The following is a 26,866-nucleotide window of genomic DNA, read 5'->3' on the forward strand; positions in this document are numbered from 1 at the left end:
GTCTCGCAGTTCCAGAAAAGCTGGGCCTCACCTTCCCCGGAGCAAAGTCCTCCAGGCTGGGACTGAATTCTCTCTCGAATGTAACAAGTCTCAGAACAAGGGAACACCTAATCCAAGCATCCTGCCAAGCTCCCATGTCAACTGGGAGTGAAGCAGAGCCCGTCTTGTGAAAGACACACAGTACCCCAGCAGACGGAGCGCCCAGGGCCACCCGGGAGAGGAGTGGTTACTTTACCAAGACGTGCCGCCCTTTCTGGTTTGGAGAAGTGTCTCCCCACCCGAGTTCAGAATCGTCTGAAAATGTCTCCTCAACTACTCCCCCCACCCCAGACTATAAATCCCTCAGGGTCTTAGGCATTTTTTCATTCCTAGGGATAATCATATGCCAACAATGTTAATAAAACCTGCATGCCCTGAAAGTTTGAATGGAACACCATCTGAGAGTCCACGTAATTTTGAGAACATTCTTCGGGCCAACAGGAAACGAACTGAAAAGACGCAAATCAGATAACAGCACGCTGACATTCCAACCCTGCATTCATGTGGCCCTGTGGAATGTTCTGGACCAGTCACACTCCAGCCTGTCAGAAACAAGAGCCGGGGGCCCAATAGCAAAAATTTACTATGGGACATAGATTTACAGGGTCTGAAGGTGTCAACATAAGGTAAGCAGGCATGGGTGACAGCTGGGGTCTCCTGCCACCTCTGGGGCTGCAGGAAGAAAGGCAGGACGAGATCTCATCCGGACTCAGAAGCCCGGCTGTACGACGGCAAATTGGGTGGTGGAGGCTCCTTGGGTGGGGCGGGAATGGTGAAGGAGGGACAAGCCTTGCTTGAGACGTCGAGCACAGCACAGAGCGGGCAAGAATCCCTCTGGCAGGGCTTCACCTCCCAGCCACCAGACTCCAGCCAGTGCCTCCCATGACTGGGGCAACCAGAAGCCAGTTCCCAGGGGACAACGTCCCTAGGGAGTGGGTCTCGTAGCAAGTTAATATATGAGCAGTGCCCACATTGACTGAGGCCACACTATGTCGTTTTTGCACTTGTTACATAAGAGCAAACTGAAAAATCAGAAAGCCACGATTATCTGAGTGCAAACCCCTGCATCTTCACATCCAGTATTGTGTCTCGCCCTGTACTCCCAGTTTGGCATGTTATTCCAAATGCTTTATTTTCATACCGCTGGTATCTGCGTGGAGGACAGTCTCTGTACAAATTTCTGATTCAAGAAAGGAAAGGCCCTCCTTTCGCTAAAAGAAAGGGTGGCAGGAACGTAATTGGTGAGCATGGTGAGCAGGACTACTTCACTGGACCAGTGTCAGGATCCCACAAGCGATCGGCTTTGAATATGCCGTGTGAGTGTCAGGCTGAGGCAAGCGCACGTCATCGGTGCCCCGCGCTGCATGTGCCAGTAAAACCATCCAACAGCTTTTCTTCAGGGTGATGTTGACACATGTCAAAGGCATTAGCATTCCTATTGGAATGACTCATTCAGAGGGAACAGTCATCTCAGAAAGATGACAGAGGGGAGGGGGAGAGGCATTTTGCAATCGTTCGAGATATGAAGACCAACTTGTCTTTTGGGGCTTTGGGGCTTTTAAAGAAGGCAGTCACTGCTATGGTAGCGTTGTTGGATAGTGTCATCATCATTGTGAGGTTGTCTGTTGCCTTAGCTTCACTAACAGAAATCTGGAGGAGATCTCTAAGCTGGGGGGACATGAGCGGGTGTCGCCCCGGCCTGGCCTCTCTCTTCTTCAGTGTATCAGCAGAGGGCGATACCCAAGCCTGCAGCGTCCGCCTTGGCTTCAGCTCCTTTCCCTTGTGCGTCTCCAGACCTCAGCTCACTCTCCTCAGGCAGACTGTGTAGTGCTACACACAAGGCTGGCCTGTGGGGTCAAATTCACGGTGCTGTCCCCCACCTCCATTCAGAGTCTCCTCTCCACAATGGGAGAACGTTGTTACCATTGTGGCTGTTGCTCGCTTTCACTTTGTTCTGTGGAAGTTTCGACTCTGGTTTTTGCTGTAAAGAAAATGAAACAAGATCAGTTGTAACTGCATGACCCTGCTGCTGCTGCTAAGTCGCTTCAGTCATGTCCGACTCTGTGCGACCCCAGAGATGACAGCCCACCAGGCTTCCCTGTCCCTGGGATTCTCCAGGCAAGAACACTGGAGTGGGTTGCCATTTCTTTCTCCAGTGCATGAAAGGGGAAAGTGAAAGTGAAGTCGCTCAGTTGTGTCCGACTCCTAGCGTCCCCATGTATTGCAGCCCACCAGGCTCCTGCGTGACCTTACTTACAGCCAAAGGCCCAGGGCTGCCCAGGACAGCCTGGCCTTGCCTGGCCTCAACCTCTGTCTGCAGGGAGGGGAGTTCCTCCTTCCAGGGGACCTCACACACGGCTCAGTCCCAGCGTTTTGAATTCTACCCTCAGTCATTGAGGAAGGCAGCAGAAAACAGGCGGCTCCAAACCAACTCCTCGCTCCTTCCTTCTTTCCTCCTTCGCTTCCTCCCTCCCTCGCATCCTTTTTCCTGGCTTCTTTCCTTTATTCGTTTTTAAAAAATTCCTGTGAACCCAGTGTTGGTTATTCATCTGAATCTACTATAAAACTGAATCTATCTTCGTCTGTTACCTAAGGCCACCAGTATTGATCTTCTCACAGATGTGAAGGCTCACGTTTCTGGAGCTTTTCCTCCAGATGCAGTCGCGTCTCTTTCCCCTTCTTCTCTGTCCCCCAGCTGCCTTAGCATAGTTTAGGGGGACCTTCTGAGCCAGCTCCATGGCATTTACTCGCTTTCCCGTGAACTCAAGATACCCGAGGCCTCTTTGGTTGTTTCCTGGAATATGGCTTCTGTCTTTGCATCTTTCAGATGCTCCCTCTAACTCTCAGAAGTGTCCCCATCTTCTGATAACTCCCAGTTAACTCTCTTCTTAAGAGATCTTTAAACTTGATTCAGACCCTCAGGTCCTGACTTGTGCCTGCCAATCTCAGGCCCTCCCTTAGATTTACAGAAGTGTCTGAGTATCTGGGCTGCAATGCCTCGTGCTTCTCTGCGGCTCCCTAGATTGGTTCTCTCAGGCATCCACCGAAATGTAGAATTCGGCCTTCATTGTTGATTCAGCACCATGTTGACTCAGACTCCACCAACATTTATTTACATTTGGTGCAAGTGCTGGGAGAGGACAGACTCGTTTGTGAGCACCGCCCCCGACCCCCACCCCCAGTCGTACTGGCTCCCTTCCTCCTGCCCCTCATCCTCCCTTATCTCCTCTCCTCTGCTCAGGAGCAATAAACACATTCCTCTCTCTGCCCCCTGCAGAGCCTTGCTGTTCAAATTGAGGCCCCTGAGGGCCTTGGCTTCTCTCCCTCCAGCTTGCCAAGGAAGTTTTCTAAAGAAATAGCTTGCTCTTCATGGAAAAAAAAGTCTGAAGAATATATTTTATTCTTCACGTAATTAAATCTACCTGTCCACCTACCTACATTTCATTTAATTGTCCTCTCAATTCTCACTGGCACACAGACAAAAGTGAACTTCGACAGAAAAATATGGGAGAAAAGAAGAGACTAAAGCGTTAAAGAATTGAAAATCATGGGACAGAATGAGAGACAGACGGAGAAACAAAGAGGGGAGGGAGGGCAGAAGGGGGAGAGGGAGGGACCCTAGATATCAGAGCTTGAGATTGACTGTAGCCTCCCGAACAGTGGTTTTAAAGCTGTCCTGTGAATGGGTGTTCCCCTGGGGGTTGTCAGCAGTTTAGACTTGTGAAGCCTCACCACCCTGCCAAAGACCTTGACCTGGTAAGTTCCATAAGGAGCACACTTTGAAAACTCTTCTAGGAAATGCCTAAGCTTAAGGCAGATAGTAAGATTTTATAAACTAAACACAGCAGAATTGGGGAGGATTATGTTTATGTTTCTTTTCATCAATTTATTTGAACTGTGCAGACATCATTCTGCCAGCCTTGATATCTTATTTTAGCCTAAGAATCTGAAGTCATCTCAAGTGGCACAGTATCGAACACAAGCATCAGATGATCCAGGTTCTTTTTCAAACCCAACCTTAACTTAAACAGTATACACATTAGCCTTAATATAGTAGCCCTGCAGACATAGACACTATCAGGCCATCCAACGCAGTGTTGGCCAAATTCCTGGGGCTTTGGGTGGACACTTTAGAAAGAGAACATGGCAGAGAAGTGGTCATGAAATAATACATGGAAAGTGTCTAGTACTTTGCTTAGAACACAGTGTTGTTATAATAAAAGGGGACTCTGATTTATCTGTTGAGGACATAGGTTGGCGAATTCCCTGGCATGTGATATCCTTGGTACTTAATCAGTGTCTCATCTCTGAGGAGAGTACCCACTTCAGGTTGGCACTAGTGGTAAAGAACCCACCTGCCAATGCAGGAGACTCAGGAGACCTGGGTTTGATCCCTGGGTTGGAAAGATACCCTGGAGTAGGGCATGGCTACTGACTCCAGTATTCTTGCCTGGAGAATTCCATGGCTGGAAGAGCCTGGCCGGCTACAGTGCATAGGGTAACGAAGAGTAGGACTCTACTGCAGTGACCTAGCATGCATGCCCACTGCCCCATAGTCTACACGTGCACGCATAAAAAGGGGAGACCTGTGCCCATCAGCAGAGGACTATATTCTCTCTCCAGGAAAATGCAAAGGCCCACATAGCGTTGTGAATTTTTCCATTTGCTTTCTTCTCCAGACCTTCATCAAAGCTGCTGCAGGTCCATCAGCTTCGTTCCCCTGGAACTAAAGAGCCTTGTAAGAACTTCATGAGGACCATTCATCCAGGGAGTCCTCAACCTCAGTTCTCACAGGTATGAAAGAGATGACTGACTTTGGCCTTTGCAAGTTCATAAAGGCAGCTCTTGTTCTTTATGTCAAGTGTCTTATTAAAAACCAGCTGATGACTATGTGTGAGGTCACATCTGGATGGACAGTGTGTAAAGGACTCATACAAAGGTCAGTTCTCTTTGTATCCACTCCTGATCTTCCGGTATTGAAAACAAGTATGGGCACGGTCTCCTTCACAGGATGTTACATTCAAAGGCCACTGGGCTCAAGATTTCACCCTCCACGTAGATATTCACTTTCACAATCCCTTAGCAGTAGCTTATCCTGAGTCCCATAATTCATGGCATATACATTAGTCGTCCACAGGGGGACATAAAAATGCTTTTGGTGTGAACCTAGCTTGTGTGTGTTTCAAGCACTATTTGATTCGTGGGAGTTACTTAAAATAGATGAGAGCAGAGTAAGGTGCCCTTCAGAGAGACTGTCACACCGACTTGCTTTGTACTTGGTAGATAAATGTGGTTCAACCTGTTTGAGCATTTTCGAGGTCAGAGTGAGCAGGCTTGAATAGCCCACATCTTCACGGCCTGGACCTTCTGCCAGGCCAAGAATATGGGAAACGCACCACAGCTTCCACTGCACCGTTTAACTCGTCCTGGGATCCTTCACTCGGTATTGGTGGTAGTCTGCCGTGACATATCTGCAATTAAAGGGTGATGTCAGTTGACACAGTGCCACAGAGACCAGTTCAACATTGTTCCTCAGAAAATAAGTGCAGGATTCAATCCCGAAAACATTGGTAGTGGTCCAGGGACTGAGTCATTTGGCTCTGTCGGAGCGTCTGAGCTAGCTGCAACATGTCAGGAAGCCCAGGTTCCCTGCACACCGTGGAAGCAGGAAAATGTACTTTGCAAATAACGCACTGCTCTAGGGAGCTGCTCTTCCCTCACAACTCAGGTCTTACCTTCCTCGTGCGTATTAACCCCTTTTCTTGCAGCTCACCACTGTGCTGGGCGGGAAGAGCAAAGGCCACACAGTCTGCATTGTTGCTGTACGCTTTGGGGTGCTTGGAGATTTTTGTTTTCTCCTTTGCTTCTTGCAAAAGAGCTGGGAATTGGAAGATTAACCCAACTTAACTTAGGGGCACCTCCCATTTTGATGGGAATATTTGGAATGTATTATAGACTTGTAAAAAAAAAAAAAAAAGCCAAAAGTCTACCCAAATGACTCTGTACTCATGTTTGCACGATCGAAATGTCCCACAAAAAATAATAATACCTAGTTTAGAGGAGGGGCACAGGCTGCCCCTCTAAAACGGAGAATACGGTTATGTCTACACTGACTTTCTCTTGTTGCAGTAACACACTGTCACCAGCTTGGCTTGAAACAACACGAATTAGTTATCTTACTCTTCTGGACTTCAGAAGTTTGACATGGATCTCCCTAGGCTAAAATCAGCATAGTTGTGTTCCTTTGGCAGCTCTAGGAGAGAATTAGAAAACTAATTTCCTTGCCTTTTTTAGCTTCTAGAGGTCACTGTGCCCTTTGGCTTGTGGCCCTTCCTCCGTCTTCAGAGCCAGCAATGGTGGGCGGATTCCTCCTCACCTCACAACCCCCTGATTCCACCTCCCTCTTCCACCTTGAAGGACCTTTTGTGTTTACACTGAGCCCATCCAGGTCGTCCGAGATCACCTATTTTAGGGTCGGCTGATTAGCAGTCTTAATTCCATCTGCAACCTTCATTCCCATTTCCCATGCCAAGTAATAGAGTCACATGTTCTCGGCATTAGGACTGGACCGTTTTTTTGTGGGGGGAAGGGAGGTCGTTATTCTGACTATCACAATTTCTCATTTTGGCTGTCAACTGTACCAAGTAAATTCCAAATGCAAATGAGTCCTTTCCCATCTGTGCTTCTGCAAAAGAAATACAACTGAAATTGATTTCATACAACAATTACATAAGTGAATGTGGAATTACAAATTTATGGTAGGAGAAAGGTGGTTTTTTTTTTAAATGCCTTTTGGTTAAGAGCCAAAGATTCTTAACTAAAAATTTGCAGAAAGTACTGCTATAAACAGATGACTATTAAACTTAAATAGTCATCAAGTTAAGTTAAATTCAATCTAACTTAAATATTTATTAGGAGTGAAAGCAAACATAAACGTTGAAAACTCAAATCCTTATTTCTCAGCTGTCTCCTCATTTGCCCACAATGTATTTCTGGCTGTTCAGAGGTAATTTCCTAGATTTTATTAACCTGTAACAGAAGGGGTTTACAGCTAAATCCATTCCAGAGAGTAACTCATTTGTAACCCTGTGTTGCAGCTCTCTAGAGCCAAAGGGGTTAAGGAAAATGAGCATGAACTCAGAAACTTTGCTGCCTGGGAGCTTAAGTCAGTTGAAGAAATGTAGGGGACCTGATCCATTAGCAATATGTAGGTTTCCCTTGATAAAATAATTGCAAATGATGAGAAGGGGGTGACAGAAAGTGAGATGGTTGGATGGCATCATTGACATGAGTTTGAGCAAAGTTCAGGAGACAGGGAAGGACAGGGAAGCCTGGCGCACTGCAGTCGATGGGGTCACAAAGAGTCAGACACGACTGAGTGACTGAGCGACAGTAACAACAATATATTAAGTATTCAAATATATTCATAGGCACGTATTTTCTGCTCAGCACAGCTTCAGGCACCCAGGCTATGGTTGCGAAAAAGGCAGGCAGGCTGGCTCCCCTCTTGAGGTTTACTCTCCTAGAGGGAGAGCGTGATAAAAATGTAGATATTTAAAATTATTGTCAAGAATATATAACAGAACACACACATACATCAACACACATATACCAGAAGACAGACAGCACAAATTGAATAATTAAGGAGAATTCTGTAAAGGACTATTTATGTAGGTGTGGGCAGGTTCAGGGTGAACCGGAGACCCCCAGCAGGGATGGCATGGGGCATCAATACTCTGACCCACACCCCTCCTTCCCTCGACTGCCTGTGAGCACATCCAGTGGCCAGATCCAGCCTGTAGCCTGAGGTCCCAGGAGCCCACTGTTGCCCGTAAAGATCAGCCTTCTTTAGCACAGAAGAAGGGGAGGGGTGGATGGGACCCAGAGGGGCAAACTCAAACCTTCCAGCACCTCCTGGTGCAATGGGATCGATTTTAGTTTTCAAGGAAGGTCTCTCCTAAGGGGGACATTTGAACTGTGACCACAAAAGGAAAAGAAACCACTGATGCCCAGACCAGGAGCAGGAGGTTCTTGGCAGGAGACCCCAGTCGCCAGTGCAGAAGGACCTGTAGGGTGGGATTCACCTGGTGTGCTGGGAAAAGGAGAGGCCAGTGTGGGAGCAACAGAGGCTGGTGGGACGCAGGTGATGGGAAGTGGCATAGGGAGCAGCTGACGAAAGGAAAAGGAATAACCCAGAGCAAAACGGCAGAGGGGTCGTGTTGACAGTTCATCTTCCCAGATCAAAGTTTGCTATTGTTTTCGAAATAATTTTATAGAAGAAAACATTTTAGGCCTTTTGAAATATACGATCCAGTGGTTTATGGTATATTTGTAGTGTTCTGCAGTCATTCTAAAATATTTCCATCACCCCAAAAAGAAATCACTTCCATCCCAATTTTCCCCATGCCCCTATCCACTGGCAACCAGTGCACTACCTCATGTCTCCATGGATTTGCCCATTCTGTGCATTTACTGCTATAAATCGACTCATACGCTATATGGCCAATTGCATTTGACTTCGTTCGCTTCGCACTACGCTTTCAGGATTTGTCTGTGTTGGAGCACGTGTCAGCGTTCTGTTCCCTTATATGACTGAATGATGCTCCAGCGTTTGTATATTCCATATTTATTCTGTCAGTTCTTTAGCTGATGGACATGTGGATTGTTTCTACCTGTTGGGTGGTGTGAGTCATGCTGCTCTGGACATTTTTCTGCAAGCTTTTCTGTGGATATATGCTTCTGTCTGTTTTCGGTATATACCTAGGAGTGAAATTCTGAGTCATAGGGTAATTCTGTGTTTCAGCTTTTAAGGAACTGCCAAAATGTTTCTCACAGTGTTTACACCATATTATATTCCCATCAGCAATGAACGAGGCTTCCAATATCTCCATGCCTACACCAACACTTGTATTTCTCATTTTTAAATTATGGCCATCCTGGTAGGTGTGAAGTGAAATCATCAGATTATGATTTTGATTTACATATTCCTAATGAATAGCGATGATGAACATCTTCTCACGTGTTTGTCGGCCGTTGGTTTATTTTCCTTAGATGAACGTCTGCTCCGGCTTTTTGCATATATTCTAATTGGGTGATCTGTCATTTTATTGCTTTGTGAGATTACTTCATAGATTCTGAATTCTAGACTTTTGTCAGATGTATGATTTTCAAACACTTACTGTGATTCTCTGGGTCATTGTCTTAGTTGGTTCAGGCTGCTGTAATAAAGCACCGCTAACTGGGTGGTTTACAAACAACAGAGATTTGTATTGTGTAGCTCTGGCTGGAAGCTGTGAGATCAGGGTTCTGGCCTGTTGGGTTCTGGTGAGAACACGCTTCACGATCACAGACGGCCACCTTCTCATTGCATCCTGTGTGCCCTTTCAGACCCCCAGAGGGCACAAATCCCATTTGTGATGGATCCACCCTAGTGGCCGCATCTAACCCTGATTACTTCTCAAAGGCCCCCCTCCAAGTGCCTCAGTATTTAGTGGGTGGAGTTTCAACATATGAATTTCAGGACACACACCTTCAGTACATAAGACTTACATTTTTCATTTTCTTGATGGTGTTTCAAAGGTGCATCGTTTGAAGCACAGATTTTTAAATTTTGTTGAAATACAGCTTATCTAGTTTTTTTTTTTTTCTTTTGTTGCTTGTGCTCTTAGTGTCACATTTAAGAAACCACAGCCTAATCCAAGTCATAGGGATTTATTCCTTTTTTTTTTCCTCTTATAGTTTTAGCTCTTACATTTAGATTTTTGATCTACTTTGAGTTAACTTGCTGAATATGGTATAAAGTGAGGGCTTCCCAGGTGGCTCAGTGGTAAAGAATCCATCTGTCAATGTAGGTGACGAGGATTCGATCCGATCCCTGGGTTGGGAAGATCCCCTGGAGGAGGAAATGGCTACCCACTCTAGTATTTTTGCCTGGCAAATCCCATGGACAGAGGATCCTGGTGAGCTGCAGTCCATAGGGTCTCAGAGTTGGACACAACTGAGCGACTGAAATACACATATGGTATAAGGTAGGGGACCTGACTTAATTCTTCTGCACTGGGATATCCAGTTGCCACTGCACTGTTAGTGCAGAAGACTGTTCTTTCACATCGAATGGTCTTGGTAACCTTGTTGAAAATCAATTGACCATAGATGTATAGGTTTATTTTTGTACTCTGAGTTCTGTTCCATCGATCTGTATGTCTGTCTTGATGCCAGTATCACACAGTTTGATTTTTATTGTTTTTCAATAAGTTTTGATATCAGGAGTATGTCTTCTTTGTTTTTCAAGATTTTGACTATTCACATACCTTGCATTTCCTTATGAAATTTAGCATCAGGTTGTCCATTTCTTTGAAAAGTAAAAATAAAAAAAGACAGTTATGATTTTGATAGAGTTGTATTGATTCATTGGGGAGCTATTACCATTTTAACAACATTAAGGCTTTTTATCTATGGTCATGGATAACCATAGGTATCATTTTTCATTTACTTAGGTTTTCCTTGATTTCTCTCAGCAAAGTTTCAGAGTTTTCAGGGTGCACATCTTACACTTTCTTGGTTAAATCTGTTCCTAAGTATTCCAGTACATTGTTGGATAGAAGTGGTGAGAATAGACGTTTCTGTCTTGTTCCTAATCTTAGAAAGAAAGAAAGTGTCCAGTCTTTCACGACTGAGTGAGTTTGTTAGCTGTAAGTTCTTCATATATTCTCCTTATCAGGTTGAGGAAGTTAATTTCTGTCCCTAGTTTGTTGTATGTTTTTATCATGGAAGATGATGGGTTTTGTCAGATTCTCTTTCTGCATTTCTTAATATGATCATGTGGCTTTCTCCCCTTTATTCTGTTAATATGGTATATTACCTTGATTTATTCTGACCAACCTTGCCTCCCTTGGATGACTACCACTTGGTATCGATGTATAATCCTTTAATTATATTGCTAGGTTCAGTTTACTAGTATTTTGTTGAGAATTTTTGCATCTATATTCATAAGAGATACTATCAGATCAGATCAGATCAGATCAGTCGCTCAGTCGTGTCCGACTCTTTGCGACCCCATGAATCGCAGCACGCCAGGCCTCCCTGTCCATCACCAACTCCCGAAGTTCACTGAGACTCACGTCCATCGAGTCAGTGATGCCATCCAGCCATCTCATCCTCTGTCGTCCCCTTCTCCTCCTGCCCCCAATCCCTCCCAGCATTAGAGTCTTTTCTAATGAGTCAACTCTTCACATGAGGTGGCCAAAGTAATGCAGTTTCAGCTTTAGCATCATTCCTTCCAAAGAAATCCCAGGGCTGATCTCCTTCAGAATGGACTGGTTGGATCTCCTTGCAGTCCAAGGCACTCTCAAGAGTCTTCTCCAACACCACAGTTCAAAAGCATCAATTCTTCGGCGCTCAGCCTTCTTCACAGTACAACTCTCACATCCACACATGACCACAGGAAAAACCATAGCCTTGACTAGATGGACCTTTGTTGGCAAAGTAATGTCTCTGCTTTTGAATATGCTACCTAGATTGGTCATAACTTTCCTTCCAAGGAGTAAGCGTCTTTTAATTTCATGGCTGCAGTCACCATCTGTAGTGATTTTGGAGCCCAGAAAAATAAAGTCTGACACTGTTTCCACTGTTTCCCCATCTATTTCCCATGAAGTGGTGGGACCGGATGCCGTGATCTTCGTTTTCTGAATGTTGAGCTTTAAGCCAACTTTTTCACTTTCCACTTTCACTTTCATCAAGAGGCTTTTGAGTTCCTCTTCACTTTCTGCCATAAGGGTGGTGTCATCCGCATATCTGAGGTTATTGATACTTCTCCCGGCAATCTTGATTCCAGCTTTGTGTTTCTTCCAGTCCAGCGTTTCTCATGATGTACTCTGCATATAAGTTAAATAAACAGGGTGACAATATACAGCCTTGACGAACTCCTTTTCCTATTTGGAACCAGTCTGTTGTTCCATGTCCAGTTCTAACTGTTGCTTCCTGACCTGCATACAAATTTCTCAAGAGGCAGATCAGGTGTTCTGGTATTCCCATCTCTTTCAGAATTTTCCACAGTTTATTGTGATCCACACAGTCAAAGACTTTGGCATAGTCAATAAAGCAGAAATAGATGTTTTTCTGGAACTCTCTTGCTTTTTCGATGATCCAGCGGGTGTTGGTAATTTGATCTCTGGTTCTTCTTCCTTTTCTAAAACCAGTTTGAACATCAGGAAGTTCACGGTTCACATATTGCTGAAGCCTGGCTTTGAGAATTTTGAGCATTACTTTACTAGTGTGTAAGATGAGTGCAGTTGTGCGGTAGTTTGATCATTCTTTGGCATTGCCTTCCTTTGGGATTGGAATGAAAACTGACCTTTTCCAGTCCTGTGGCCACTGCTAAGTCTTCCAAATTTGCTGGCATATTGAGTGCAGCACTTTCACAGCATCATCTTTCAGGATTTGGAATAGCTCAACTGGAATTCTATCATCTCCACTAGCTTTGTTCGTAGTGATGCTTTCTAAGGCCCACTTGACTTCACATTCCAGGATGTCTGGCTCTAGGTGAGTGATCACACCATCGTGAATATCTGGGTCGTGAAGCTCTTTTTTGTACAGTTCTTCTGTGTATTCTTGCCATCTCTTCTTAGTATCTTCTGCTTCTGTTAGGTCCATACCATTTCTGTCCTTCATTGAGCTCATCTTTGCATGAAATGTTCCTTTGGTATCTCTGATTTTCTTGAAGAGATCCCTAGTCTTTTCCATTCTGTTGTTTTCCTCTATTTCTTTGCATTGATCGCTGAAGAAGGCTTTCTTATCTCTTCTTGCTATTCTTTGGAACTCTGCATTCAGATGTTTATATCTTTCCTTTTCTCCTTTGCTTTTCGCTTCTCTTCTTTTCACAGCTATTTGTAAGGCCTCCCCAGACAGCCATTTTGCTTTTTTGCATTTCTTTTCCATGGGGATGGTCTTGATCCCTGTCTCCTGTACAATGTCACGAACCTCATTCCATAGTTCATCAGGCACTCTATCTATCAGATCTAGGCCCTTAAATCTATTTCTCACTTCCACTGTATAATCATAAGGGATTTGATTTAGGTCATACCTGAATGGTCTAGTGGTTTTTCCTACTTTCTTCAGTTTAAGTCTGAATTTGGCTATAGTTTGTTTTTTTTTCCCTTGTGATTTTGTTTGGCATTAGAAAGTGTTCCCTGTTTTTCTTTTTGAAAAAGTTTGAGAAAGATTGGTGTTAATTCTTTTAATATTTGGAAGACTTCACTAATAAAGCCATGTGGTCCTGGGTTTTCTGTGCTGGAAGTTTATTTTGTTTAATTACTGACTCTGAATCTTTCTTTTTCTGCTTGAGTCTTGGTAGTTTGTGCGTTTCCAGGAATTTGTTCATTTCATCTAGGTTATCTAATTTATTGGCATATGACTGTTCATAGTATTGTCTTACAAGCCCGTTTATTTCTGAAAAGTTGGTAGTGCTTTTGTTTCTGATTTTGAGTAATTTGAGGCTTCTCTCTTTCTTGATTAGTCTAGCTAAAGGTATGTAAATTTTGTTGATCTTTTCAAAGAAACAACTTTTGGTTTCATTGATCAGAGTTTGTTTTTGAAGAGAAGTTTTTCACTTCGTGATAACTGCTTCTCGTTGTGGGGAGTTCATACTGGTTTCTGCAAGCATAGAGGTACTATTCTCTTCAGGGTGCAGTGTTTTTAAAATGATGGCTCTGTTTTCATTTGATGAATGAAGTTACATAAGTATTGACTTAAACAGAAAATCCTCTCCGTTTAGTGAAAGAGGGTTGGCTACATTCTGACAGATGCAGCAGGCTTGGGATGGTAATAAGGGAAAATCATCCCTGAGGGCACTGAAATCTGTTACAGTCACTGTAGGCCTTACCCTCTTTGCCGAAAGCAACTTCAACCAAACACAAATCTCCGAATGTAAACATTTCCTCTATCTGTTACCTTATTCTCAAATGCCTTCTCACCGTCTCTCCTCCACAGACAGAGGATGTGTGTTTACATCCTTTTTCCTTATAAGGCTCCTTGTCTCCTCTCACCCCATAAGCCCACAGAAGTCTCACTCAGGTGAAGCTAGAAAAGAAATCCTGCCAGATAGCCATGAAGCCAGTCTCTTTTCTACATCTGACTTCGCGTGGTCTGTCTCCTCTGCCTTCATGGTCTGCCCTCCCATCTAGGCAACTCCAGTCCGTGCTCTAGCATGTCTCAAAATAAAGAAGACCCTTTGACTTGTTCTCATCAGGAGAATCATGTCGAGGGTCAACAAGTGAGTGGACCTTGATCCCCTAATTAGAGGAGAGAAAAGGCATGGTATTGTGCCCAAGGCAGGGCAGTCTTGCGTGAGGGGTGGTCTGGGCAAAGGCTGAGTGGCAGGAAAGGGTGGACGGAGTGCAGGTCATCGCAGGACAGTGCAGCATCTGGAACACCCTTCAGCTCCCTGCCGGAGTGGTCCCACAGACAGAAGCTTGTTTGCTGTTTGACCTCTTGCCCTTTTCTCTCACATTTCCCTCTGGTGGGAAAGAAGCTGAAAGCACAGCGGAGGGACCTGAGGGCATCCTTCTTGGGGATCCAGTGGAGGCTCCACAGGGAGGTCCCGCAGCAGAAGCTGATGCTCATCTCGAGCCTTGTGTTAGCAGAAGTGAGTGCTGCAACTCGTGACTTGGAGTGTGTGCACGTGTGTGTGCTTGCGTGAGACTGTCCACACAGACATGGACCCAACAGTTCCTCCCCTGCCTGTGCACATGTGCCACTGCTTCTGCCGAGAGGAGGAGGCCTCTTCCCTCGAATGCAGCTGTCTTGCCTTGTGTTGACGGAGTGAGACTGCACCTTAAGGAGTCTGGGAGCTGCCACATCTACCGTTTCCTGACCCAAATATCATGTCAAGAAGATTGGGCCAAACTACTGAAAAATGGGAGAAGACATGGAGAGGGAAGGTTCATTTGTTTGTTGTCTAAAAAGAAAGTGTAGGTGATTTGACTTCTTAAAAAACATAGCTCTCGTTTTGCAGTGTAAATGGAGGAGCTGTGTTTGTGAGTGTTGCATGAGGGGATGGCTGAATGTTGACCTTTAATGTCAGATCTGTAGAGAATACCTGTGGATTCCAGAAATGCTCTTTCTAGACCTGGTTCGTGATGCCTTCAAAGTGTCTCTGTTTTCAGGATGGTGAACATGTTGTTTCTTAGAGAGAAGATAAGACGGGACCTGTTTCCGACAGTGGTCACCTGCTTTGGTCTCAGGCACGTCTTTGCATGGGGAGCTCACCCACTGCCCAGGCAGGAATTATATTTAGAGACTCTTATGTTCTCCAAAGTCCTAACAGGATTCCAACGCAGCCACAAACAAGTCCAGGTTTCACTCACGTTCCCTGCTCCTCTCACAGTCATCACCTCAAAGGAGAAAGGTGAGGGGCTGGGAGGGTTCTTGAGTTTGTCCAAGTCTCCTGGGTAAATGTCAGCTGGGTCTTGAATGCGACCCTAGGGAGAGAGAGAAGGAAACCCTGCCAGCCTGACACAGAGAAGAGGGGCGGAGCTTTCATGGAAGAGCCAGGTTCACGGCTTCATTGATTCAAATTTATTTCCTTCTCTCTCTCCTTCCATTCATTGCACAAACCAATCAGGTGTATGCATTGGGGAATGTCTTTAAGAACACTTCAAAAAGCCACTGAGAGCTAAATATTTTGGCCCTCATTTTACAGTCAGTTTCAGACAATAACTCGACAGTGACCACATGTTCAGCCATTGCCGGAGCTAGAAATCTTAACAGCGCCTTCACATTTCAAAGATGACATTCATTATCCTACCCTAGTGTTTCCCAAATGTAAATGAGTTGCCATATTCAATTATACATATATTACAACTTAGTCAGTATTTTACAAATTTATTTACTCTTTAGATAAATCTGTTTTAATAAATTTTGCAAGCTTAGCAGAGAAAAACCAACATGGCTTGTCCCAAATAGAAGGGATAAATGAAAATAAAGCCCCACTGTTGGTGTCTGGCTGCATACGAGGCCCTCTCCAAGGTCTTGAACCTGCAGCCTGATCACTCTGTTAAAAGGGGCAGCTGCTGCTGCTGCTGCTAAGTCGCTTCAGTTGTGTCCAACTCTGTGTGACCCCATAGATGGCAGCCCACCAGGCTCCCCTGTCCCTGGGATTCTCCAGGCAAGAACACTGGAGTGGGTTGCCATTTCCTCCTCCAGTGCATGAAAGTGAAAAGTGAAAGGGAAGTTGCTCAGTCGTGTCCGACTCTTCGCGACCCCATGGACTGCAGCCTACCAGGCTCCTCCGTCCATGGGATTTTCCAGGCAAGAGTACTGGAGTGGGGTGCCATCACCTTCTCTGAAGAGGGTAGCCAGCAAGTGTTAACCCAAAGGTGTTAGAAACATCCTGACCCCCTGGCTGAGACTTTCTCCTATGTGAATGAGTAAGAATGGAAGAGGATTGAAAAGGGCAATGAGCACTCAAGAGGTGTCAGTGTTTTTCAGCGCCTTTCTTTGATGTACTATGTAAAACCAGCTCCTGTACCACCTTTGGGAAACACTACTCTGTGTGGTTCCTCATGAGTTCCTTTAAAAGTGGTCTTGGAAGAAACAGACAAGAAGCAGCCAATACAGGGACTTCCCTGGTGGCCCAGTGGCTAAGACTGCACTCCCAGGGCAGGGGACCCAGGTTTGATCCCTGACCGGGGAACTAGACCCCACATACTACAAATAAAAGTTTGCCTGCTTCAGAGAAGATCCCATGTGCCGCAACTACGACCCAGCACAGCCAAATGAATGAATAATTCGAAAAGCAGCAAATACAGGAATGTGTGAAGAGTGTTATGTTATCATGGTCCCCGACCTTTTTTGACTATGCACCCTTATTATAAACTTCTTGATCATACTTCCTGTACACATTTATATTTCATCCTTTAACATTAACCAGTGGGCACCGGTATGCTAATATTTTATACACGTCATCAGGCATACGAAGGTTGGAATTAAAAGATTAATGTGCTAATCCACTGCACAGTTGCCCAAAAGAAGGCTCTGCATTTCCCAGCTTTGGAGGCCCCGGTGCTAGGCAGCAGTGCAGGAAGCACATCACAGACCCAGAGATGGAACCCAGGTTCCAAAAAGGCTCCCTGGAGATAGATGGCAGGGGCCCAGGTGGGAAATGGAACTCAGAGCAGAAAGGGCCGAGCCAGTGGGTATGCCCGGAGCCCGTGTGGGAGGGAGGTTGCAGGGGGAGGGGCTGGCAGTTCACTGGGAGCCTCACAAGCTCAGCCGGATCGGGGCTCCATCCAGGGCCAGCGGGAGCCGCCGAAGGGTTCTAGCAGGGAGCAGTCCAAGCCCCAGAAGGTTCTTCCTCCATTCACGTGCCCACACACACGTGGGTGCACACACCCAGCCTAATCCCCACGGGAACACGGCAGAGACCTCCCAGCCTCCCTAGCGACCCGCCGTGTGTCGCTCAACACTCATTCATTCCCTCAACACTCATTTACCCTGGGCCTGTGGGATGCCAGGCACAGTGTGGAGTACAAGCGCTGACCAAGTCCCCCAGTGCCCAGGGAGCTTTCAGTCACATGGAAAAGATACTAAAACACCCAGATAAGTCGTTCATCAGCTCAACTTATGGGAAGAGATAAGGGGAAATAACTAGCCATGATGGCAATTGGAATAGCAGTGCCTTAGATGAGCCTGTCAGGGAGGCCCCGGGTGTGGGGGGCAGACCCAGAAGCCAAGATGCTTGCCGGAGAATTCCCTGGACAGAAGAGCCTGGCAGGCTACAGTCCATGGGGCTGCAGAGAGTCAGACATGGCTGAGCAACTAACACCTTGAACAGCTCACTCTGGGTGCCCAGAGGTCTGGCGATCACGGCAGTTGGTCTCTCCAAGGAGTTGGCTTGGGCTTTAGACGTAACAATAAATAAAAAGTCAATATTTGAGTGACACTGTTGTTGGAACTAAGTGGTGATGAGGGGGAGAAGAGTAGAATTTGGGGAATGACCCAGGCGCCAAGCTCAAGATGTCAGGGAAAGCCTGGCTGCGTAGGCGAACAGGGAGACCCACCTCGAGGCAGGACGGGGGGATCCGTCCCATGTCGAGGCAACTACACGCAGCTTCTGGAAGGAGAGAAACCTCCCAGAGGACCCAGGGTGTCCTCGAGTCCAAGCTCAAAGGGTGACCTTGAAACATATCTGTCTCCAAAAAGTTTACACATGCCCGATTCTGCCTTCCAAAAGAGCATTGAGCTATTAAAAACTCTAATGAAAACTGGAAATGTGGTATTGATCAGGGGTGTTTTTTTCCAGTCACCACTGGGCTCTGCAGTGACTCAGAAAGAGCCCAATGCAGGCATGAATCATCTTGCATGTCACCACCATCACCCTTGGGGGAGCCACGTCGGCAGGGCCGCTCCCCAAGAAGTTTGGGGGACCACCTGGGGAAGGGGTGGGACGGACTCCAGTGGAGTGTTCAGGCCAGACCTCCTTGGTGGGAACAGAGGAGAGGAGGGTCTCTGATCGTCCCCGTGAAGCTGAGCCTCAGCCAGCCCCAGCCCGTCTGTGTCTCTTCATTTCCTCCTCCTTGTTTCTTCCATCCACCCCCAGGATTGATACATAGCCCTGTGAGCTGTCTCTAGCAAAGGGAAAGAAAAACGGGCATGCATTTAGCAAGAAAACAGCTCATCAGAGGCTCCTAGCAAAGTTTCACCACTGGGAGTATTACCTCTGTTTTATTAACCAGAAAAAATGAAGCTTGGCCATGTCAAGAGATTTATCCAAGAGTCTCACAGCTAACGAGTTGTAGGTCCAGCTCCCCTGCAGAGAAAGAGCTCATGGGTGCACATGTGCCAGACAAGAGTCCGTATCACCACGTGTGACCGTGTGACCTCCACCCTGAGCCCCAGGAGGAGGCAATCCAAAGGGGAAAGACCCATAACAACCCTCCGGGGATGACCTCAACCCGTCGCCTGAGGTCATGGGGACAGAAGGGGCTGGGATTTGAACTCAGAAATTCCGCTCTTCTCCCTGCCCCCCGATTTGCACAAACTTCTATCCTTTGCACTGCACAACTTTGAACACAGAATCACTTAGAAGACAGTCATTCCAAAGCCTGCACCAAGCCCCGCAGCAGGACTCAGGAATGAGATATAATCAGATAAACGTTTTCTATAATGAATGTCACACGGCCCCAACCAACAGGGGTCCAAACGTGTTCACATGTGTCACCCATGTGTGTGTATTTCAAATGACAGATAGCGAGGAGTCGTAGAGACCTGTCACGTCATGTGGTGTGAGCTACAACACGCGGCTTCCGCTCTCTGAGCCTCAGTTTTCTCCCTGTTGGAAAGAAGCTAATCACTCCTGGGTGAGGTGTACCCGAGCACTTATTTTATGACATCGAGAAATGTGGAGGTACCAAAAAAGTCAGTCCCTCTCCTCCCAAGGAAGGTGGAAGAGAGAAGAAAGAAAGTGACCTGCAGAGGTTTTCTTTATGTTCAATAAGGAAGGTCTTGTAGGATAGAGTTCGTTGCTAAAATGGAATTCAAAATGATACAGGAGAACTCAGAGGAACCAGGTGATGTGTGTGCTAAGAACAACAGAATGGCAGAAGAAATCTTATAGTGGAAGAACTCCTTATTAGTGAGATTGTATTGTTCTGCTGCTAAGTCACTTCAGTCGTGTCCGACTCTTTGCAGCCCCGTGGACTACAGCACACCAGGCCTCCTTGTCCTTCACTATCTCCTGGAGCTTGCTCAAACTCATGTCCATTGAGTCGGTGATGCCATCCCACCATCTCATCTTCTGTCGCCCCCTTCACCTCCTCCCCTTAATCTTTCTCAGCATCAGGGGCTTTTCCAGTGAGTTGGTTTTTCACATCAGATAGCTAAAGTATTGGAGCCTCAGCTTCAGCATCAGTCCTTCCAGTGAATACTCAGGGTTGATTTCCTTCAGGTTTCACTATTTCATCTCCTTGCAGTCCAAGGGACTCCCAAGAGTCTCTCCAACACCACAGTTCAAAAGCAACAATTCTTCAGCGCTCAGCCTTCTTTATGGTCCAACTCTCACATCCACACATGACTACTGGAAAAACCATAGCTTTGACTAGAGGGACCTTTGCTGGCAAAGTGATGTCTCTGCTTACTCTGTCTAGGTTTGTCATGGCTTTTCTTCCAAGGAGCAGTGAGATAGCAGAAAGGAAAGGGTTGGCTTCCCGGTCACGCCTTTTTTTTTTGCCGGGAGGTGGGGGGGACAAGCTGCGTAGGCCTCACCCAGACACACTGTAGGCCACACACAGCCAGGACAATAGTCTGTCTGGCAAGTTAGAATGCCTTCTGGGGGGGCGCATAAGAGTTGGACACCAGGACGCTTACATATTCACTTATTCAGAGTCAGAGCAAGAGAGACAGAGAAAGAGCAGGTCCCCACCCTCCACTGGGAGCAGTCAGCCAACAAGCAGCAGAGACAAAATGGGGAGGAAGCACCCAAGTGTAACAGGAGAGAGGACATAGCAGAGGCAGAAGCCAGGAGGGCAGCGTGGGGGAGGGGACACTGGATCCAGCGGCGTGGGAGGAGGGGGAGGGCATGGGGGCCTCAGGGTGACTTTCTAGGCTTGTCAGTTGCGCAGGAGGCGGTGTTAAAGGAGTTGCTCAAAAAACATGGGAGAGAATCGTACATTCTCTGATTTCTCTTCAAGGCAAAATGGTCTCGGTGTGGGGCAGAGCTCAAGATGTCTGTGGTTACGGACCAGCACAGGGTGGCCTGAGGGGTGAGGACTCTGCTTGGTTCATCTCGTGGTGCTTGCTGCCCGACACAGCGCCCTTTATGCAGCAGGGGCTCAGGCAGCAGCGTTGAATGAACCTGCACCTACGGCAGGAGAGTGGCCGTCTTGATCCCCCTGGACGCCTGCCTGTCCTGGACCACCAGTGGAGCCCAGAGGCCTAGAAGCAAAGTGAGGTGGTGGGCACCCGGTGGGGAAACAGGAAAGCCCCAAGCGCTCCAGGGCAGAGATCTGGAGAAGGATGGCCAGGGGCCCAGCAGAGACGTTCCATGTCCCTTTGATCTGTGCAGGCGCCCGAGCAGCTTGGAGTGAAGCTGTAGGCTCCGGAGATGTGAGGATCGGCGGCGTGGAGGTGGGATGCTTTCTCCCCAAGGGCACCGAGTCTGCCAGGACCTCCTTCAGTCTAGACCATGAAGGCTTCCACCTCTCTCTCTCCCCAGGATGAACCCTCCTGTCTTTTTTTTGAGCTGGACTCCAGATTACCAACCTGGACTCACTAGGATTTCAGCTTAAGGCTCTCTGCTGGGGACCAGTCATGGATGGAGTCAGGGGGCAAAGAGAAAGGACCCTTACTGACCACTTGGTATATGCCCAGCATGTGCTGAGCACTTTACCTGCCTCCTCCAGTCCTCACAGCAGCCAGCAGAGATTTTTCTTGACCTGGGTCCACGATGGATTACATGAAAGTCAGAGAAGATTCACAACTTGCTCAAGACCGCCCAGCTAATGGTCCATCTGACTCTCAACCCTCCCCCGACAGAGGCACATGCAGCATTCAGCCACATCCACCCACTTAATCCTTGGACCAGTGGTGGTGACGAAGAAGGTGACAACGATCATTTGTCCTGTTCCATCACAGCAACGCTCACAAGGTTAGAGGAAAGGAAGTTGAGGCTAAGAGAGGTTACAAAATTTTGCCCAAGATCACGTAGTCAGTAGACGAATCCTTTAAAGGCACCAGGGAGCCCTTTAGAATGTACCTTGCTGCTGAAACACCGCACAAATGGGGACTGGAGGGTGCGGGTGAAGGGTTGAGTCTAGGCATACACGTTTTCCTCCTATCCCCAGGTTGGTGCATTCAGGCAGATTCCCTGCATTGTGGGAACCTGTGCCCAGAGTGGTGGGACGGGCCCGAACTGTGGCTTTTCTGCTGCCCTCTTTCAAGGGGATTTCAATTTCAATTGCTGTGACGCCAGGGCCTTAGGGTCTCATCACAGTGGGGAGGAATGCAAAGAACAGTCTGACCGAAGAACCAGGTTGGTGAAGAATGCCTGGGAGCAGGAGTCCATCTCAGCCATTTCATATCAGTTTTCGTCTCTTATTGATCCATTTTATTTTCCTTTTACAGAACAGGAGCGTCCCTGCAGTCTAGCTCATCAGTGGCCTTTAAAGGTTTCCTATTGATCTGTGAAGCTATTGTCTCAGTTTGCATTATCCCTTTTGGAGACACCCCTTTGCTTTTTGGTCGTGTTCTGTATTTAGTGTGCATCCTAAACATGGCTTCTTTTCTGGGGGCAAGGAGCAGACATCTGCGGCCGAGGTAGCAGGTGGATTTCAGTTTCTAATGCTTGTGGCACCTCTGTGTGTGTGTGTGTGTGTGTGTGTGTGTGTGTGTGTGTGTGTGTGGCGGCGGTGGGGTGGGGGGTGGTTTGGGGAGGAGAGGGATCTTCAGGAAGTCTGTGACTCCAGAAAGTGATGGAAAGTCTTGCAGAGGATTGAGGGTCTAGTGAGGACCCGATGGCCTCATTCTAAAGAAGGCAAGTGAGAGTGAGAACAGGAACGTTCCCTGTGGATCACCCCCATGACTCAACTTCACCATAGCCCTGCAGGTAATTGCGCAGATGAAGGCGCTATGGCAGAGAAATAAATAGTTGTTTGTCCAGGCACACTCGGATTTTGAATCCTGGTTTCACTAGTAACTGCCTGCATGTAGAAATAATTTGGCAAAGGTTTCACAGAGCTTCAGTTTCCTTATCTCCAAGAAGAGGACCACGATAGAACATTCTAGAGTTGCTGTGAGGCTCCCATTAAGTAACGGATCTGACACCCTTGGCAGAGTGTCAAGCAGAAAGGAAATTCCCAGTGGATATTTGATGATTGAGGGGAGACCCTGTTCACCCCGCTTCCTTAAAGAGTCATCTGTCTGCCCTTCCGCCTCCCATCATTAGAGGAAAACCTCTTTCTTCTTTCTGAAGCTAACATTTCATAGGAGTCTGGATTTCAGATGCAGAGAAAGTGTATTTGAAAATGGCTACAGTGTCTGCCATGTCCAAGGTGCTCAGTAAATGTTGGTTGATTCGTCTCTCATCCTTCCCACCTAAGGGAATGCAAGTCCCTGGTATCTTCAAAGTCCCTTCTTCTCTGCCTTCAACCTCTGTCTTTTCCTCCAACACTCTGTATTGAAACCTGCTTCAGTATTTTTTCTTTTTTCTACCAAGTGACTTAAACCTTTAGTTAAAGAATTAATTCCTCCCCTATCACTCTTTCTCCTCTTAACGCCTAGGAGCTCCATCTTGCTTCTCTGGAGCTCGGATCTCTCTCCACTTCTGCGGTTCTGGTCCTCTCCCCCCTCCTCTCCCCTCACTGGCTGGCCCACCCTCATCTGTTCTTTTAACCCCTGTTAAAGGAGAAAAGGAAAGATATAAGCATCTGAATGCAGAGTTCCAGAGAATAGCAAGAAGAGATAAGAAAGCCTTCCTCAGCGATCAATGCAAAGAAATAGAGAAAAACAACAGAATGGGAAAGACTAGAGATCTCTTCAAGAAAATTAGAGATACCAAGGGAACATTTCATGCAAAGATGGGCTCGATAAAGGACAGAAATGGTATGGACCTAACAGAAGCAGAAGATATTAAGAAAAGGTGGCAAGAATACACAGAAGAACTGTACAAAAAAGAGCTTCATGACCAAGATAATCATGATCACTCACCTAGAGCCAGACATCCTGGAATGTGAAGTCAAGTGGGCCTTAGAAAGCATCACTACAAACAAATCTAGTGGATAGTTCCAGTTGAACTATTTCAAATCCTGAAAGATGGTGCTGTGAAAGTGCTGCACTCAATATGGCAGCAAATTTGGAAGACTTAGCAGTGGCCACAGGACTGGAAAAGGTCAGTTTTCATTCCAATCCCAAAGAAAGGCAATGCCAAAGAATGCTCAAATTACCGCACAATTGCACTCATCTCACACACTAGTAAAGTAATGCTCAAAATTCTCCAAGCCAGGCTTCAGCAATACGTGAACCGTGAACTTCCAGATGTTCAAGCTGGTTTTAGAAAAGGCAGAGGAACCAGAGATCAAATTGCCAACATCTGCTGGATCATGGAAAAAGCAAGAGAGTTCCAGAAAAACATCTGCTTTATTGACTATGCCAAAGTCTTTGGCTGTGTGGATCACAATAAACTGTGGAAAATTCTGAAAGAGATGGGAATACCAGACCACCTGACCTGTCTCTTGAGAAACCTGTATGCAGGTCAGGAAGCAACAGTTAGAACTGGACATGGAACAACAGACTGGTTCCAAATAGGAAAAGGAGTACGTCAAGGCTGTATACTGTCACCCTGCTTATTTAACTTATATGCAGAGTACATCATGAGAAACGCTGGGCTGGAAGAAGCACAAGCTGGACTCAAGATTGCTGGGAGAAATATCAATAACCTCAGATATGCAGATAACACCACCCTTATGGCAGAAAGTGAAGAGGAACTCAAAAGCCTCTTGATGAAAGTGAAAGTAGAGAGTGAAAAAGTTGGCTTAAAGCTCAACATTTAGCAAACTATGATCGTGGCATCTGGTCCCATCACTTCATGGGAAATAAATGGGGAAACAGTGTCAGACTTTATTTTTCTGGGCTCCAAAATCACTGCAGATGGTGATTGCAGCCATGAAATTTTAAAAGACGCTTACTCCTTGGAAGGAAAGTTATGACCAACCTAGATAGCATATTCAAAAGCAGAGACATTACTTTGCCAACAAAGGTCCATCTAGTCAAGGCTATGGTTTTTCCAGTAGTCATGTATGGATATGAGAGTTGGACTGTGAAGAAAGCTGAGCGCTAAAGAATTGATGCTTTTGTTTTTAAATTTTATTTTATTTTTAAACTTTACAATATTGTATTGGTTTTGCCAAATATCGAAATGAATCCACCACAGGTATACATGTGTTCCCCATCCTGAACCCTCCTCCCTCCTCCCTCCCCATACCATCCCTCTGAGTCGTCCCAGTGCACCAGCCCCAAGCATCCAGTATCGTGCATCAAACCTGGACTGATGACTCATTTCATATATGATATTATACGTGTTTCAATGCCATTCTCCCAAATCATCCCACCCTCTCCCTCTCCCACAGAGTCCAAAAGGCTGTTCTATACATCAGTGTCTCTTTTGCGGTCTCGTATACAGGGTTATTGTTACCATCTTTCTAAATTCCATATATATGTGTTAGTATACTGTATTGGTGTTTTTCTTTCTGGCTTACTTCACTCTGTATAATAGGCTCCAGTTCCATCCACCTCATTAGAACTGATTCAAATGTATTCCTTTTAATGCTTTTGAACTGTGGTATTGGAGAAGACTCTTGAGAGTCCCTTGGACAGCAAGGAGATCCAACCAGTCCATTCTAAAGGAGATCAGCCCTGGGATTTCTTTGGAAGGAATGATGCTAAAGCTGAAACTCCAGTACTTTGGCCACCTCATGTGAAGAGTTGACTCATTGGAAAAGACTCTGATGCTGGGAGGGATTGGGGGCAGGAGGAGAAGGGGACGACAGAGGATGAGATGGCTGGATGGCATCACTGACTCGACGGATGTGAGTCTCAGTGAACTCCGGGAGTTGGTGATGGACAGGGAGGCCTGGTGTGCTGCGATTCATGGGGTCGCAAAGAGTTGGACACGACTGAGCAACTGAACTGAACTGAAGCTGTCATCTTCTCAGTGAAGAAACCCTGACCGCCCTCGACAGGGACAGCCCATGTTTTTCTCCTCAGCGTTGTTCGCATCCCTTTCAGCCTCCTTCCGTCTTGCCCTGTATCCCCTTGGTTTCAATCCTCTTATCCTGAAGCCGATGAGCTCTTGGAGTTCCCTGTGGGCAGGAGTTTATTCTCTCATCATTCCGGCAGTTGAAGTCTGAAGTCAGCCTGTCAGCAGGGCCCTGCTCCCTCTAAAAGCTCTGGAAGGAATCTGTCCCGTACTTCCCTCCTGGCTCCTGGTGACGGCCAGTAATCCTTGGTGTTCCCTGACTTTTAGCTGCGTGACTCCAGTCTCTGCCTCCATGCTCACTTGCCTTTTTTTTTCTGGAAATCTATGTCTTCACAAGACCTGCTTCTCAGGACCCCTGCCACTGGATGTAGGGCCTGCCCTAAAACATATGACCTTATTTTAACTAATTACACCTACAAAGACGCTATAGTGGTGCAATCACAGCACATCGTGAGGTTCGAGGTAGATATGGACGTGGGGGGCACGCCACTCAACCCAGTACATCGTCCTCATCCTCAGTCCATCTTGTCTGCCACCACCATCATCGGATTCCCAAAAGCCGCTTGGTTCCATCCTTTCAGGGCTCCAAAACCTAAAGCAGCTTTGTGTGCGCTAGCCACTCAGTCCTGTCAACTCTTTCTGAACCCTTGGACTGTAGCTCCCCAACTCCCCGCTGAGGCTCCTCTGTCCATGGGATTCTCCAAGAAAGAATACTGGAGTGGGTTGCCATTTCCTTCTCCAGGGGATCTTCCCAACCCAGGGATCGAACCTGCGTCTCCTGCATTGCAGACAGATTCTTTACCAGCTGAGAAATGTCCTCATTTCTGTAGCTACTATAAGCTGCCTAAGTGGGCTATTTTCCAATTATAATACAGACTACCTTTATTTTAAATGCTTTAAAAAAAAAGCATGACCCACGGCCCTGATAGACTATAAACTCCATGGGATGTGGGTCTAAGCTGTCTTCCTTACCCCCGTTTCCCAGAATGCAGCACAGTTCACGCATGGGTGTTCAGTCACCGCCTGTTGAATGAATCCATGGTGAGTTGCTTATCCGTCGCAAGTCCTCTATTTGACTTTGAA

The 26,866-nt window shown here is 46.6% G+C and overlaps 1 long non-coding RNA gene across 1 annotated transcript in view; it reads left to right on the forward strand.

Annotated features, from left to right (window-relative positions):
* The window catches only part of LOC113875516, a 118,975-nt gene that overhangs the window by 9,794 nt on the left and 82,315 nt on the right, over positions 1 to 26,866 (forward strand). Inside the window, exon 4 of the long non-coding RNA XR_003506265.1 lies at positions 4,719 to 4,833. This is a non-coding gene — a long non-coding RNA (uncharacterized LOC113875516). The remainder of the gene's footprint in view (positions 1 to 4,718; positions 4,834 to 26,866) is intronic.

The sequence above is a fragment of the Bos indicus x Bos taurus genome, chromosome 18, assembly GCF_003369695.1.
Source record: "Bos indicus x Bos taurus breed Angus x Brahman F1 hybrid chromosome 18, Bos_hybrid_MaternalHap_v2.0, whole genome shotgun sequence".
NCBI classification, from domain to species: domain Eukaryota; kingdom Metazoa; phylum Chordata; class Mammalia; order Artiodactyla; family Bovidae; genus Bos; species Bos indicus x Bos taurus.